The 16,453-nt window shown below is 38.1% G+C and overlaps 1 protein-coding gene across 1 annotated transcript in view; it reads right to left on the bottom strand.

Annotated features, from left to right (window-relative positions):
* The window catches only part of st3gal3a (ST3 beta-galactoside alpha-2,3-sialyltransferase 3a), a 47,691-nt gene that overhangs the window by 15,704 nt on the left and 15,534 nt on the right, over positions 1-16,453 (bottom strand).

Here is a 16,453-nt window from a genome sequence, read left to right as displayed (position 1 = left end):
ACAGATGGTTTGTTCTTCTTAGAATGATTGATGAGTGCGTATGGTGATAAATGTAGCTCAGGCCAAAGTGATGCATGTTCTTGTATGCTCTGCAAATTCTGTCATTTTTAAAAGTTTTGTCTAACTTTAGTTTCATGTGTTTGACCAGTATCAGGGTTTCTTTGTTGCCAAGAATCAATAGAGTTTATGGATCTCTCTCTCTCTCTCTCTCTCTCTCTCTGTCTCTCTCTCTGTCTCTCTCTCTCTCTCGCTCTCTCTCTCTCTCTCTCTCTCTCTCTCTCTCTCTCTCTCTCTCTCTCTCTCTCTCTCTCTCTCTCTCTCTCTCTCTCATGTCATAAACAACACTGTAGCTGTTCATTTTTCTGTATGCATGTGTTCAATTTGAATGTGACAAATGTATGCCAAAGACTTCAACCTGACACCAAAGCTCATCTTCTAAAGCAATGATCTGTTAAACACACTACTGTAAATAACCAAAAGGCTTACAGAGACTGTGATGACCACTCACACTGACTGTCCAGTCATCTGGGGAGTTGTGTTGCTATAGCTACTGACAAGATTCTTCCACTAGTGCTTCTTCCACATTTTTTGACAAACTGATACATATGAAAATCTCAACTGTTTGTTGTCTTACTAAAAAACTCAGTTTGGTGACAGAGCAACATCAAACGTGCTGGGGATGCATGCTTGAATAAACTGGCTCCAAAAGCATCTTAACCCTCACATACTGTTCATCATATTCACGCGTATTTTTTGGAACCTCAAATCATTCATGGATACCTCATTAATAAATCGGTGATTTCTGTGATTTAATTATTATTAATTGGAGAGAGAGTGTATCCTTTATTCTTTATTTTACACTTTTTGTTGATACAGAAAAAATCATATGATATACATTATACTGGAGGACAATAAGAATAACTCAATGAATGATGTTAAATGTGAATAATTGTGTGGAGTTTTTTTTAATATATAAATATATATATATAAATATAAACACTTAAATTAGACCGTGACCAGTGTGGAAGGGTTCAAATTGATTGAGTAAGACCTCATGTCATACCTCGCCCCTCCACTAGTTGCCCTCAGTGTCTCATCTGCACATCCATTTTCAACTAGTCATTATCCCTCAGTATATGTATAAAACTGTCCTGTTTAGTTGCCAGATATTTTTGGTTCCAGCATCTGGCCTCCCCTGCTTGTTAACTGTTGAACCCTTTGTATGACCTGCTGCCTCCCTGTTACTTCCTGCTCTGCTGCCTCAGGCATTTCAATTTTGGTTGCTTGTTAACTCCACCTGCTCTGTGTGTCTAAGTCTTGCTTTTGCGTCCACACCTTGCTTACCAGAACTGTGACATCATGGAAGTGTTTGGTCCAAAATATAAAAGCAGACAGCTGCCAGCAGTATCACAGAGTAACACATTTATAACCCAATGTGTTTCTAATACTAGCTTTAACTCTTTTATTAACATTATTATGGCATGCTCAGTGCTCCTCATGCAACATGAAGTATTGGAGTCAAACGTTCATTTTGTGAGTGAGCCAGACAAAACATGAGCATCCCTGCAGAACAGCCTGCTGCTGCCACATGTTTCATCATGAAAGCTCAGGGTAGGAATGAAACTGCTCACATTTCTGACTCATTCTTTGAAATGACTGCAATCATCAGAAATAATTGTAATAATTATATGGCTATAAGGAAATAATTTGCCTCTGGTTTAACAATGGTGACCAAGACTGCATTATATTTTAAACTCACTCTATAATTTTATTTAGCAGACAGATACAGGGCAAAGTTTTTCATGTTAACATTTAAGGTAACGGGAAAACTTTCCATGTTGCTGTGTCTCAGCAGGTACAGCGGTTGTCCACCAATCGGACGATCACCAGTTCGATTCCTGTCTCCTCCAGTTCACATGTAGATGTGTCCTTGGGCAAGATACTAAACCTCAAATTGCTCCTGAATGTGTGTGAATGGTTAGTTTCCTCCTGATGAACAGGTTGGTACTCTGTGTGGTAGCTCCTGTCATCAGTGTATGAATGTGTGTGAATGGGTGAATGAGACATATTGTGTAAAAGAGCTTTGAGTGGACAGAAAGACTAGAACAGCACTCTGTAAGTACAGTCTATTTACTATTTGATTGATGAGGTTAATCAGCCTTCCTTCTAGCTGACTATATCATTGCCCTCAATCAATTTGTTGTTTATGAAAGTTGTGAAACAAGCTCAGTAACACAGCTAAAAGATTTGCACTGATTCATTTCTGTGTGCATGTTTAATCTCTATGACATTTTCTTGCAGACAGACAATCAATAAGTACCTCACACTCTACTCAAAAGGCAATAAGAGCATTAGCAGTAGAAAATGCTGGAACACTACTATATTGTCACAGCTTTTGCTGTTTATTGACAGAAGTGCCAGTGAATGTGGGGAGTGATGTCAGCTGGAGAAAAAAAAAACTTTTCCTTGCACTAAATGAAAAATTGAATGTGAGACATTCCTGCTGGTTAATGGAAATCTCTATTTTAATGAATGAGTGATATTTGGACATGATTAATAGGATACAGAGAGGTATGAAATTGGAATTTGAAAATGAAAAGTGAGACTGAGAAAGCTGAAACTGAAAATGGGAAAAAGGTTCAATGCAGTGAAAATGTCAACAGAAAGTGTAAAATGACCATAATGGACAAAATGGTCATTAAAGCTTACATTGAAAAGCACAGATAGAAAAATGTCATGGAGAAAAAAAGTATTTTAAATATAGTTTTATAGTTATTATATATTATAGATTTATAGTTTTCTTCTTTGCATGGCCTAAGGAGTAGTAGTGGGAGTGAGACAAACCCTGCTGTAATGACTGACTTGGTGTTAAAGTTACAGACTCTGCAAATGCATCACTTCATTAGAAATAGATCCAGTCAAGAAGAATTATTTTAACCATTTTAGATCACACCATGGCCATATTGTGCACCTATTTAGAAATATATGAGAAAAAGTACAATATTTCTTTTAAATTTCCTTCATATCAAAATCTGATCCTGTTTATTTTCTAGGAAACTAAATACAACATGCTTACATACTGTAGGCTTGAAGCAACCAATTTCAATCGTAACTCCATTTTTAGAGGCACAGAGCTCATATTCATTATGACAACATTTAACTCATATTCCTTCCAACCAGGGTTGTGTGATATGGGCTCAATCAAATATCACAATATCTTTGACCAAATACCTCGATATCCATATTTTGACAATATTGTGGATGATTGTTGGTGCTTTCACAAAATATGTATGCAATGAGATTTTTGATAAATAATGAAAGGATATAATGACTAAGATAGAACAGTCTGTTAAGCTTAGAAAATGACATTTTCACTGTCATGCTGCCTTTAAAAGCAGGAAAAGACACTTATTATTAATAATATCAATTTATTACCAGCGTTACGTCCCACCTATCTGTTCTCTTTCTAAGATTAGATACTCTCAAAATGCTGTTTCATCTGGACTTTAAACATTTCCACATAAGCCTTTTCCATTTTGATCATTTTTATTTCAGCTCATTTCAATCACACTGCACATTATCACTGTGCTACTCACTGATAATAATTCAAATCAAATTCTCTTTTCTTTTTTTTCCTGTAATGGAGTAGAACACTCCTCTCCATAAAGTGACAATGACACAGATTTTTCACCAATTTCAGCATTCAGTGTGTGACAAGCTTCCCTGTACCACACTGGGACAGCCTCTCATAAAGAGCTTAGGATGAGTTGTGAGGAGGGGAGGAACCATCCTGTGGTGACAGATAAAAAATGAAACACCGGGGAACAAAGGAGAGGTGACAGCCAGGCTGGCTGGAAGCCTGTGGAAAAAAACTCTCCATACATGAGCTCTCACACTGAAAAAACTGCCTCTTCACTCCACATAGTGAGCTGATGAGACCAGTCATTTCTCATGGCAGTGGCTGCAAAGGGGCACAATAATCCAGAAGGGGTATGTGCACTTATAATTGGAGTAGCTGAGTTGACCAAATTGGCACTTTGTCCACTTGGATCACTCATTAAGGTTTCAGTTAGCTTCACTGTATGCATTTGATCCTTTTTCTCTCTATAATTCTATTTGGCAGCCATTGTATTCATCCACATTGTGATGTGATGACACATGTGTTAACTAATCACACATCTGTTAACTCTTAAAGGTATATGAACTTGTATTTGTTTCCAACATGGATGCAGAACATTAGAAACAATGTTTTGTTGATATGACTGATGTGCCAGGTCTTAATCACAGTCAAACTCACAGGTTTGTAATTCAACAAGTATTCAGCAATAACCCAGATCCAAAATCAGTCAAAAATTAGCTGTTGGCCAGAGAGCACCAAACTCACTGAGGCTGAACAGTCCTAGAAACAGTCCAACTACTAATCTTTTTTTCTTCTTCTTCTTCTTTCTTATATAAGATTTAAAAGTCAGTGAGTTTTTTAGAAATGTATCTTTCACATTGAGATATTTAATCAGAGAACAGCTTGCCCACTTTACTTTAGAGGACTCAGTAGGGAACAGTGAACATCCATGAGGATCTTACACCCAACAACTGTCACACACACACACACACACACACACACACAACATGACAGTTCACAATGTTTTAACTACTTAACACTTTACATACTGTTTGGGTCAAATTGACAGCTGTTAAAACATCCAAAATATTGTTCTTTTACTACGAAATCGGATGACCTTTTCTGAAGTGGCCCAAAATGCACAATGTCCATTGAAGCTGTTCTGGGTGGCTTGACCCTGTATGTATTTCCATGTGTTTTAGTGAAATGAATAGTTAATAGTTTTAATAATATTTCTTTTTATGATGTAGCAGTGAAGACTGATGGCTCTAATGGTTATACAATAAACCCCACACTTCCAGAAAGTTATAAAATACATTTCCATCATTATTGCTATGTTATATTTTCATGTCTTAGGTCAAATAGGACATGATATTGTGTGATAGTAGCTGTTCTAAAAAATACACTCTCTCTGCTCTCTGAAACATCAATCAAGGTTTTAAAGAAAGCACGGTCAATCTTGTCCAGCTCTGATCATCCACTTTTGGAGGAATTCATTCCTCTTCCGTCTGGACGGAGATTTAGGTTGCCTCCAGCACCAACAAATAGGTACACATTTTCCTTTGTCCCACGTACAATCAATGCAGTTAACTTGTACAAACCCTAAAAAACAACATTTCTACTTTTATTCAGATTGTGATTGTTCTTCTCAAGTTTGGTTGTGTTGTATGCTGAGATGATGTTTGTTATGTCACTGTTTATTTATTTATTTGTTGTGTTAGTTGTTTTTTGTTACTGTCACTGCAAACCTAATTTCCCCTCGAGGGACAATAAAGCTCTGAACTGAACTGAACTGAACTGAACTGAACTCACACATTTATTGATCAGTCAGATTGACTATTGATGCTTTCTAAACACATCTGTGGTTCAATATTTGGTATAGACTCTTTTTATGAGGAGATTCTTAGACCGGGTCAAGACTGACCCGAAACATACTGTGAGGATGTAGAATATAAACAGTTTGTAAGGGTGAACTATGATCACAGCACCCTAACACCCTAAAATCTGTGTTTCTCTCTACTCTGACTTCTATGATGATTGTCAGTCCCGCAACACTTCAACCTAGCCTAATTAGTACAGGTGTCTTACATTTTTTTAGAATACTGTAGAGTTCATCTGTAGGAGTAACCCATCGCACATTCAGCAGCTTAAGGTAAAATCAAAGAAATACTTCAGCCAAAAGTATTACATTTATCACTAGAGATGCATGATGTATGTCAGGCATATCACTGTACTATCAAGTCATCTGCTAAACTCTAGTGCACTATTGATATTGTACAAACAATTCATTAGTAATTAAGTTTGATTCATTTTTGATGCTAAAGCTCCTTTTAGAAAATGCAGCGATCAGAGATTAATGAGGTATTAAACCATTACAATTGCATTATATTACAAATACAATTAAAGCAATGAAAAGACAGATACAGAACATAAATAATGGCATCTGCTTTACTGTAAATTAGCGACATGTTTGTTTGGTTTTTGGAAATTTGGAGTTTTTGCTTAGACATTGAAATGTGTGTTTAGATTTCTAATGAAAGACAGCTGATCAGGTACTGTAGGCTGACTGATCAGCTCCAAAAGTAAGTCACAGTTTTCCCAGGGAGCTTCCTCCAGCCTGGGAATCACAGGTCACCTGACTGAGACAACTGAAAGCAACATCTTTCAGTCATCCTGTAACTCTAGAACCTCTGTCTTGTCTCGGATAACGTTCTCCCAACTAACAACTACAGAGAACTGAATCTTCAACATGCTCCATAACAATAGAGCAGAGCTGGTTACGCATGTAGGACTTTAGGACCCCTCCCTGGATACCTGATATTCATGCATGAACTGTGCCAGCGTAGTAAATGAAAGGCCTTCACACTGAGTGTTCCACACTTCAGAGAGAGGGAGGAATTACCATGCTTTTTAAAAAGGACACACCACAGCCTAATCCAGGGTGACTCAAGGAGAGAAAAATATGAAATTGGTCATTAAAATTTGTCCGACAAGTGATGCTGATACACGAGGCGAGCTGCCATATGAGTGTTTACATGCTGAACAAGTGTGTACGAATATGTTCAACCTTGTCAATCAAACCCTTCTCTTTCCTCCACACACACACACACACACACACACACACACACACACACACACACACACACACACACACACACACACACACACACACACACACACACACACACACACACACACACACACACAATATTATACCAGTGTTTGTGGTTAGGTTAGGTAAGTTTTATTTTTCCGATCATTTACAAAAAAAAAAAAAATTCACAATAATTTCCATGAATAATTTCTTGAACAGATGTTCATGCAAACAAAGTGATAAGATATATGAATAATACAATTAATATATCACCATTCTTTCCTCATCCCTATCTGTTTCTCTTACAAATGATTCTCTCTCTCTCTCTCTCTTTTATTCTCTTTAGTTTTCTTTGACCGAAAAAAAGGTGCAGACTGAAGTCTGAGATTATTTTGTCTACCCTTTTATAAACCATGAATTCAGTTTCTTCAAAAAAAAAGTAGCAGTGACTTAAACATGACAAGGTAAAGTACATCAACAATTTAAGTTCTCATAACAAACTAAAAACATAAATATCCAGATACCTGGTTTCAAAAATTCACAAATCCCCATATTCACTTCTTAGATAACAAAATATTATCATACAATCTTATAATGCTAAACTACCTGCCTGATACTAAAAATCAATGCTGGTTTGGAACTCTAAACTCTCAAACCATGCTAAATTTAATCTTTTCGTTTTTTTTAATATGACAGTCCATCACTTGGCTTTAAGCTTAACAGCTTCACAAACACCACCTCAAACAACCTCTAATATTCAGCTCAAGCTCTTAGTGGAGCGCTTGAGTAATTCACTTTCACTTCATTTAGCTGAGGAAGTGGATTTTAGAAAAGGAAGCACTCTGCCCTAAAAAAAGGCGTCTTCTATCAAATCCGTGGAGTGTTTATTGAGAAGGTAGACTGCTACATTATTAGGTGAACTGCATTTTCAATTTGCGCTTTGAATTGAGTCAACTGTAAAGTGAATGGGCCCAGAGGTGAGTCCCTGAGCTGGGTCCCTGCTGTGGCTGCTAAGACTGTGCTGACAGCTCAGGCAAGAATGGCTTCTGTGTTTGCACTGCACTGAGCCCTGCTACTGGAAATGTAAGAATTAATACTGTATCTTTAACCAGAGAGAGAGAGAGAGAGAGAGAGTGCTACATGAAACTCAAACAACCAGAGCAAATAAACAGTCCTTCTTGCTGGTGGTCTCTTAAGGCCGTGTGTGAATTCAGACATTTTCTTCTAAATACATTAAATAGGTCATAAATGTATTTCTAAAAAAGGTGTAAAAACATTTCAACCATTTAGATTTGAATTGTGGAGCTAGGCTTCACAAACTGTGTTTCAAGATTTCTGTGTTCAGGATTTAGTGGGCGTTACGTAACGCGGAGGTGATTAGCATAAACCTGCCCCTGCTGCTGTAGAGGTATAAATACATTCAGCACACACTACGGGGTTTCAGTGAACTCGGCGGGCACTCCCACAGCATTTGGGAGCAGAGAAAGAGGCTGATTTTTATGCAACTTTGAAGCCTAATTTCATATATTTGGCGATTTTTTTTAATCATTCAAATTTGGCAGGGTGGTTAACAACACACTTTTCTGTGGTATGTCAAACTCAGAACACATATTTATTCTTACTTTACACAGACTTTAATATTGGAACTAATTTCTGTTAATTGCTTCTACATTTTTTAATTCAATTCAGTCAATTTTTTTTCCTGGTTCAGACACTGTGTTTCAAAACAGTTAGGCAGTGTTTGGAAAAAGGTCCATATGTGGAATATAGACAAGGAGGAATGCTCCCAACAGCTGGCATGGAAGAGAGATGATCTAGTCTGTATCTGTCTTTGAGTCAAACACAATATAGACGTTTAAAAAAGGGTATTCTGGGAGTTTAAAATGACCCCTCTGATCTTGTAGATACTACATTTGCAATTAACTAGCGACTCTTCCACTACACCACTATCTCCACCTTTTTAAAACATATGAATATAAAATTGGTCTGTGAATCTGGGTGTGTTTTAAACTTGGGAAAAGAGAAAGAGAGAAAGAGATGATCCTCTTGACATGAATATACTCAAGAATCACTTCATTAAGACAAATTGAGGGAAACCAGATGAATTATGCAACCCTTTTTTTTTTTTTTAAACATGTGCTTTTAATTCAGCAATGCTCTTATGCTATGAGATGATCATTGTGTGGATCAACATGTGGTTTGTTCATCAGTCATGGAATGCATGGTGAACACACTTAATTCTCCACAACTACAAACAAACATTTGAGTTTGCACAGACACATAATGTGCATATTTGTGATGCTGTGTGTTTACACTTTCCAATTGTGCACCAAGTGGTTTGCTTAGTAAGTAATGTAACTGGGGGAATTAGATCAATATGAATCAACCATGTGAGAAAAAAGGCTCTATATTCTAACATTTTGGTCGCCAACATTCTTAGAGTATAATTGAGGTTATATACAGGGCTTAAAACTGATCAATGAAGCATTCATAAATGATGTATTAACCCTTTTAAATCTATTAGTCAAGCCATTACATATAAACCCTCCATCTGTAACCCTTTAAGAGAATCTAATACTCAAACTGTAACAAGTTATAGATCCATCCTTTTCTACACAAGTGTCTGGCAAAGGTCTCCATCCCATCTCCTCTCTCCTATTGAGCTACAGTAAACTGTAATTGACCAAAACATGGTCACAGTTTCCCAGCAGGGAGGGGTATAAGCTGCTGCTTGGGACTGTCTTGATAACTGCAGCAGGTGTCGAGGCAGTTTTTGTTCCACGACCGAGGCTAGAAAGTGATTTTTCAGCAGACAGCCAAGTAATCACTGAGCCGCTGCTATCGATCAACAACCCAATCAACCCTTCACAGGTGGATTATGGTCATTCTGTGCTATGAGAGTGTAAAGACCTCACTTAAACCCTCTTTAAGTTGAGTTAAAGTTTAGTACACTGTTATGATAAAAAAAAAAACTGCAGCCCTGGTTGCAACCCCTGCTTGGTGAAATGGTGTCAAGCAGGCTGGGTGATGAGAGCCAATAGACGTCTGCACACTGAGCTCATTGTTCTGCTGTTACAGGGTGTTTTGGCTCCAGCAGGGCCACACATTCCTGCTGTAATGCAGCAGCAACAGCTCTGTGAGAGCAGAGGGGAAATCTGATCAGGGCTGGTGATGAAAGGAGATGGTACGGGGGGGGGGGGGGTCTGAGGTATATACAACAGGTAGCCTGGATTCACGGGCCTGGGGCTACATCCCACAAGTACATTTGATTTTTTTTTAAAGCTGTGCATCAGTCACTTTGTCTTCTTTTATCCACCACTGTCATTCCTGAAGGAGCTGGTGGAGACCAAACCAGAGCTAAAAGGAAAAAGTGGATATTGAGCCTCATCCAGTGTACAAAACAGACTCCAAAGCATTTCTTATGTCTGCTGGATGTCTAAACAGACCACATCAACTTTACCAGCTCACAATATATCTATGTGTATTGGTGTGCCTACACCATGTAAAACATTGACCCCTAGTGGATAAAAAAGTAGATCAAAGTAAGTCAAACCTCAACCAATGTATCTTATTTTTTCAAGAAAACTCTCATTTCTGTACTTCACTGTCACAGTATTTAATAAAGAATATGGAATATATTACATTTTGTGAACTTGTCCCCACAGCAGTTTATAAGAGCCTTGAAATCCCTCCTTTAAACTAACCGAGACTGTCCTTTTGGACTGCCTACTTAATCTGAGTCCAATAAATGTGTTTTTATGTTTATATAATAGATAAATAGCTTTCTTTTATTAAACAATATTCTCACTCTGGCAGTGATGATGTAATGTATACGTACATTCATTCTTTAAAAGATGTAACTATGTATTTGTAATTTTGCCACTCTGCTAGTCCCTGGAGGGTTTTTCAGCAATTCTCCCTCATATTCCTCTCTACTTATTATTACTGTGTATTTTTAATTTTTCTATACGAGGAAATAAAGAAACTATGAAGATTGTCTTTGTGTTGATGTAAATACTCTCTATTCTCATACTGAAGCAACTTGTGCTGTAGCTTTGAGCACATTCTTTTTTTCAGATGGTTGAACTTTCAGCATTTAATGGTATTCAGCTGTTCTTTCCATCAAGTTTAAATTCATTAATTGTATGTTGCTTTGGAGAAACGCACCTGTCAAATGAAATGTTTCAGATCTCAAAACTGGATTTTCCCTCTTCTTCATGCTGTTTTTTGCCTTATAATCCATCACTTACAGGCAGACAACAAAGTTGAGCATCTATAAAGCTTGGGGCATTCAGATGCATTGGTAATGAACTCTCATCCTTTTGGGAAAATGGGGTTCTCTTTGAAAAAGTTCAAGAAAAGGTTGCTGTGGTACACCAGGAACTGCCATCAACGGCTACATGTTACCATCATTTAGCAACTGTTCCCACACTGATGTTACTGTGGTGGGACTGTTGAAGGTTTGCAGGCTGTGTGAGTCCAGCAGCAGACAGACAGGCCTCTCTGCAGACTGACATGGCAGATGAGGATCACTTACACTCAGGACTTTCCCAGACTGACTGTGGCTGCGAGGGAATACTTTGGACATGAAACAATGGTGCTCAGGATGGGAAGGTTTGTAGCAAAAGAGATATAAGGTTTCACACTGACTCTACATACCAACAGTGTATTCCATGTAATACACTAATAGTCAATGAAAAGCCATAAGTGAAGATGACAGGATGCACACTGCTGCCAGTACTGTGTCATCTCTTTCTATACATTTTCTATTAATGATGGTATGAAAATGAAAACTGGGGATTCTCACCATGAATGAAATGTGATCTTTAACACTGAGCTAACATCTAAACCATGTTATAATGACCTGTCATTATAACATGGTTTAGATGTTATTCTTTCACGTCTTAGATTACATGGTAACACTTAAGTATCGCAACCTTCAAAAACATCCAATCCTCTGGTAGCAATGCACTTCATTTTTTCATAGCTTCCATCAAAAACACATATTCATGTAAGTTATAAACATGCACCAACACAAATATGTTCAAATACATTGACTTACAAAATCCCTTACAGCTGCACTGAGCTCATCCTGGCTAATTAGGTAAAAAAAAATGATGTGTCAGTTCTTCATCTCGCCAGAAAATCTGATCAATTGTCTATCCAACCAGGAGAAGCAGCTTTACAAAGAACACAACGTCAGATCTGAATAAATCACAGATGTGAGCTGAGATTCAGAGCAATTGACTGAAAAGTCTGGTGGAGCGCACATATGTATTCATTTTCAAACAGTTAATGGTGAGTCTACATCCAGGCCTGTAGACATGCACAGAATTCACAATAAGTCAGATTTATAAAACAGAGTGAGAGTGCACATGGATATTTCTAAATCTGAGCCAGAAATCTAAACACATTATGCATGTTGACCCCAGTGTTTTACTATCACTATATAGTCTGCACATCTAATTTGAATCTTTAGGTTATCCTTCTTAATGTTATGGTTTTATGTAATCATTTCAGTGTCAGGGTGTAAGATGTAGCTGGTAAAAGTGTCTTTAAACATCTTATTTAAGCCAGTGCCAGTGTCCTCCAATGGTGACAAGAATGGTGTATAAAATGATAAAACATCTCAAACTACTCCTGCAAATAGAGTTTAAATAGGGTACCACCTTTAAAATGTATTAAAGTTTTCAAGTAATGATGAAATTACTTTCTATTAAAGACCATGTAAAGTGAATTCAGACATTTTTTTCTAAACACATTAAATAGGTCACAAATGTATTTCTAGAAAAGGTGTAAAAAGCATTTCAACCAGTTAGATTTGAATTGTGGAGCTAGGCTTCACAAACTGTGTTTCAAGATTTCTGTGTTCAGGATTTAGTGGGCGGGTCTGAAAAGCACCGCCACATGATTAGCATAAACCCGCCCCTGCTGCTGTAGAGGTATAAATACATTCAGCACACACTACTACTACAGCCTACAGTTAGCCAGTTGGCTGAGTTAGCCGCCGAGCTAGCAGCCGAGCTAACAGCCGAGTTAGCCGTCGAGCTAGCAGCCGAGTTAGTAGCAGAATGCTCTCACACATACATCGTCCATGTTTTTGGTAGAGGTGGTGACTTTGATTGACAGGTGACACTTGGTAGGGGGCGGGGTTTCTGTGAACTTGGCGGGCACTCCCACAGCGTTTGGCAGCAGAGAAAGAGGCTGATTTACACACAACTTTGAAGTCTAATTTCATATATTTGGCAATTCTTTTAATCATTCAAATTTGGCAGGGTGGTTAACAACACGCTTTTCTGAGGTATGTCAAACTCACTTTCTGAACTACTGCTGTGTTTCCTGTGTGTGGATGAGAGCATACATCTCAGCGGTCAAAGTTCTCCTCTTGATGATTAACACCACCAGCTCTGCTTTCTCCACTCCAAAGCAGCATGAAAACAATGATCAGCTTTGGAAACATTAACCAAAGTCAGCCTTGACAGCTATTAGAGTCCAACCAACCACTGAGGAAGGCTTTTGGCATATAAGCTTTGCCAGAACATTAGCCTCAGGCCAATGGCACTTTCATTGATGCCAACATTTCCACCAGGCAGACAGAGGGTGACCGGAAAGGCTTGGAACAAATGACAAGATGCTACCCAAAGAGCCTTTCCCCCATCTCTATCCATCACTCTAATCAAGCAGATGCCCAGATGCCTCTCTGGAGGCGCTGTATGCTCTTAATAATATCTTCCTGGCAAATTAAAAGAGCCAGGAAGCGTCTCAGTGTGAGTGGGGAGGAGGGAAGGGAGGATGGACGGGATGAAGCAAAGAGGGAGAGATCTTGGCAGAGCATTTAGAACATTTGTCCAGTTGCAACACCAATTAAAAGCAACATGCAGCTCCCTCATGTGCTGTGTATCTTCCTGATGGGAAGACATTTGGAATAATAATGTCCTGCCATTGTAACAAGTCATGCTCTGGAAATTTCCAAATGCAGTGTATTGACAGGGTATTGATAATATCCACTCATCCATTCACCAGTCATCCACTCCTGTTTATTCGTTAAGGGGGGCAAGAGGCAGAATCAAATAATAACTACATATACAATATCCCAATCTGTTGGTATCTTAGTACTAAGACTAAAAATATATTAAGAAAAGTGCTGAATAGAATAAGAACTAGCTGGACATTGTGCTACTAAAAATGTTAAATGTGTCCTTCCACTTGTAGAAAAGTTATAGGATTATTAAAAATATGTAGTCTTAATTCAAATTTCCCCACAATTGCAGACTCATGGTCTTCAATGATCCTTGTAATAGATTTCCCAAGTGTGTGGAACTCTACTGGAGGGATGTTTTTTGTAGGTTAAACTGAGACTCTCTCAATTGCCTATGTAGAGATTTGGACAACTAAAATGTTTTATGTTATCATAACACTATGGTTTGTTTGTTTAGGTTTAGATATAAAAGGTTCTTCAGATTTCTTTTCATTTTAGGGAAAGACTGTGATTTAGGTTGAAATAAGAATTTTGAGCAACAATGTGCCCACTAAGGAGCCGTCCAACACAAATGAGTAAACATACCAAAGTTGTGTAATGCCTGTCTTAGTCAAGAATAAATCAGAAAGAAATTACCTATAGCGTGCCTCTATATGTGACAATCTGGAATGAAGTGCCCTAATGTGTGCCCTATCAGTGGGATAAGATGTAATGGTGCCCTTTAAATGAAGAGGATGCTATGTAGCGCTGTACCAGTTGCCATTGTAATAGGGTAAGATAGAGGTTCTGTATGGACACCTTTGGAGTGGCTTCGAGGTGCAATTTAAAGTTCCTGTAAATCCAACATACTGAGGTACAGAACTACGTGCACTGTCAATGAGAAAAAAACAAACTCACAATGAAGTGCCCTCTTGAATGAGAAAACACGATGCCATGATGAACAAGAAACAAGTTGCCTTCCATTCAAGAACATGATACACTTTGCTCTAGATGCCCTTATGATGGAGTTAACTGTCCATTAAGGTAGAAATTAATAAATACATTTATTTAACTGTTTGATTTTGATACAGTACTACTCAGTAGTTTGCTCAGTCACAACCCATTTAGATGTGTTTATTGTTTTTGGGTCAGTGTAGTCTAAGCTGTCTATATTTCTAATAGTGTTCCCTTTAATTACGTAAGTTTAGCATCCGTTTTTTTTTTTTCGGATGCTAAACTACAGTTTGTGAGGCTTTTAGCAAGGCTTTGTTTGCAATTGAAACAGGTGAGTTGACTATACGTTATAACAATGTATTACTAATATAGATTTATATAGGCCTGTCCAAAGCTCTATAACATATATATGCCACATGAAATCAATATTTAGTACAAACTGGACATAAACTGTGTCTTTAGTCTTTAAGGAAATCATTCTTTATTCAAAATGTATCTACAACCCTTTAGCCTGGATTAACGTGCACTTGTTAAAAGAGGGAGATTAGCACTGGGTTACCTCATGATTACAAAATGCTAATTAAAGACAATACAAAGGGATGATTAGATGAAAGAGATAAAGGCACATATGAATTAGCCATTAGCAATGAGGAGGATGATGACCAGTAGAACTTAATGCTTCATATTTATCAAACCATTCAGTGAGCCATGTATGGTAGCATCTCAATTCTGTATGTTTCTTCACTCATTTATTGACAGTTTTCCCTTGTTACCCCAATTTGTTACCTGTCTGAAAGCTCATACCTGTACATCCACACACAAACACACAGACACACAGACACACAGACACACACACAGACACACACACACACACACACACACACACACACACACACACACACACACACACACACACACACACACACACACACACACACACACACACACACAAACAGAGTTGTTGAGTGCTCTCTCTCCAGGCATCAGTACACAGCCCTGCCAGAGGACTGACCTTCACTTGTTTCCATCAAGAGTAATTAGTTGCAGGAATATATTAGCATTTCTCATTTATCTCTGCCTGCCTCTGTTCTTATATATGTATGGCACATACATCAGCATGTACACGAATACAAATAACTGAATAACTGAACATGCACACACAGAAACATATCCCCTCCTCCATACACACTTGTGTTAATATGGGCTTTTTGAAGCTGAGTCTTTGAAGATATGTTCCCTGAACGCCTCACAGGGTTGTGGAGTTTATTCACAGGCCACAGCTTTACACTTTACAGCTTCAGCACATCTGCATAATTACCAATTACATGTTTTCATTTTTAATTGTGTGTGAGTCTCCCCAGCCCCCAAAACTCTCCCTCTACACCACACACACACACACACACACACACACACACACACACACACACACACCTGTATATGTATATATGCAGTACTGAAAGACCATGAGATGTTGTATGATGTGCTCATTACTGAGATAATTCCACTGACAATCCAACTCATTTAATGGCAGTGATTTTAATGATAGCTGAGATATTACAATCATGTCATCATTAGAGCTGCCAAGCAGGAATTCACACAGCTGGACTGACAGGAGCCCTGATCTGCTATTAACATACAGTCTATACACCTGCATATACAGTCCTGTAAATATTGTTATTAATGAACAATTCCACTGCACATGATTGACACTTGGTGGACACTTCCTGAGACCTAAGCTTTTGTTTGGTATGCATTTGAATTGTTGTTGCTAAAATGAGTCTTATCTGGGGATCGGCTGTTGATTGATTGACTTCACCAAGATACCTGC

The sequence above is a fragment of the Scomber japonicus genome, chromosome 7 (genome assembly GCF_027409825.1).
Source record: "Scomber japonicus isolate fScoJap1 chromosome 7, fScoJap1.pri, whole genome shotgun sequence".
In the NCBI taxonomy this organism is placed as follows: domain Eukaryota; kingdom Metazoa; phylum Chordata; class Actinopteri; order Scombriformes; family Scombridae; genus Scomber; species Scomber japonicus.
Note: the sequence above shows the minus strand (reverse complement) of the source record. Positions and strands in the feature narration are given on the sequence as shown.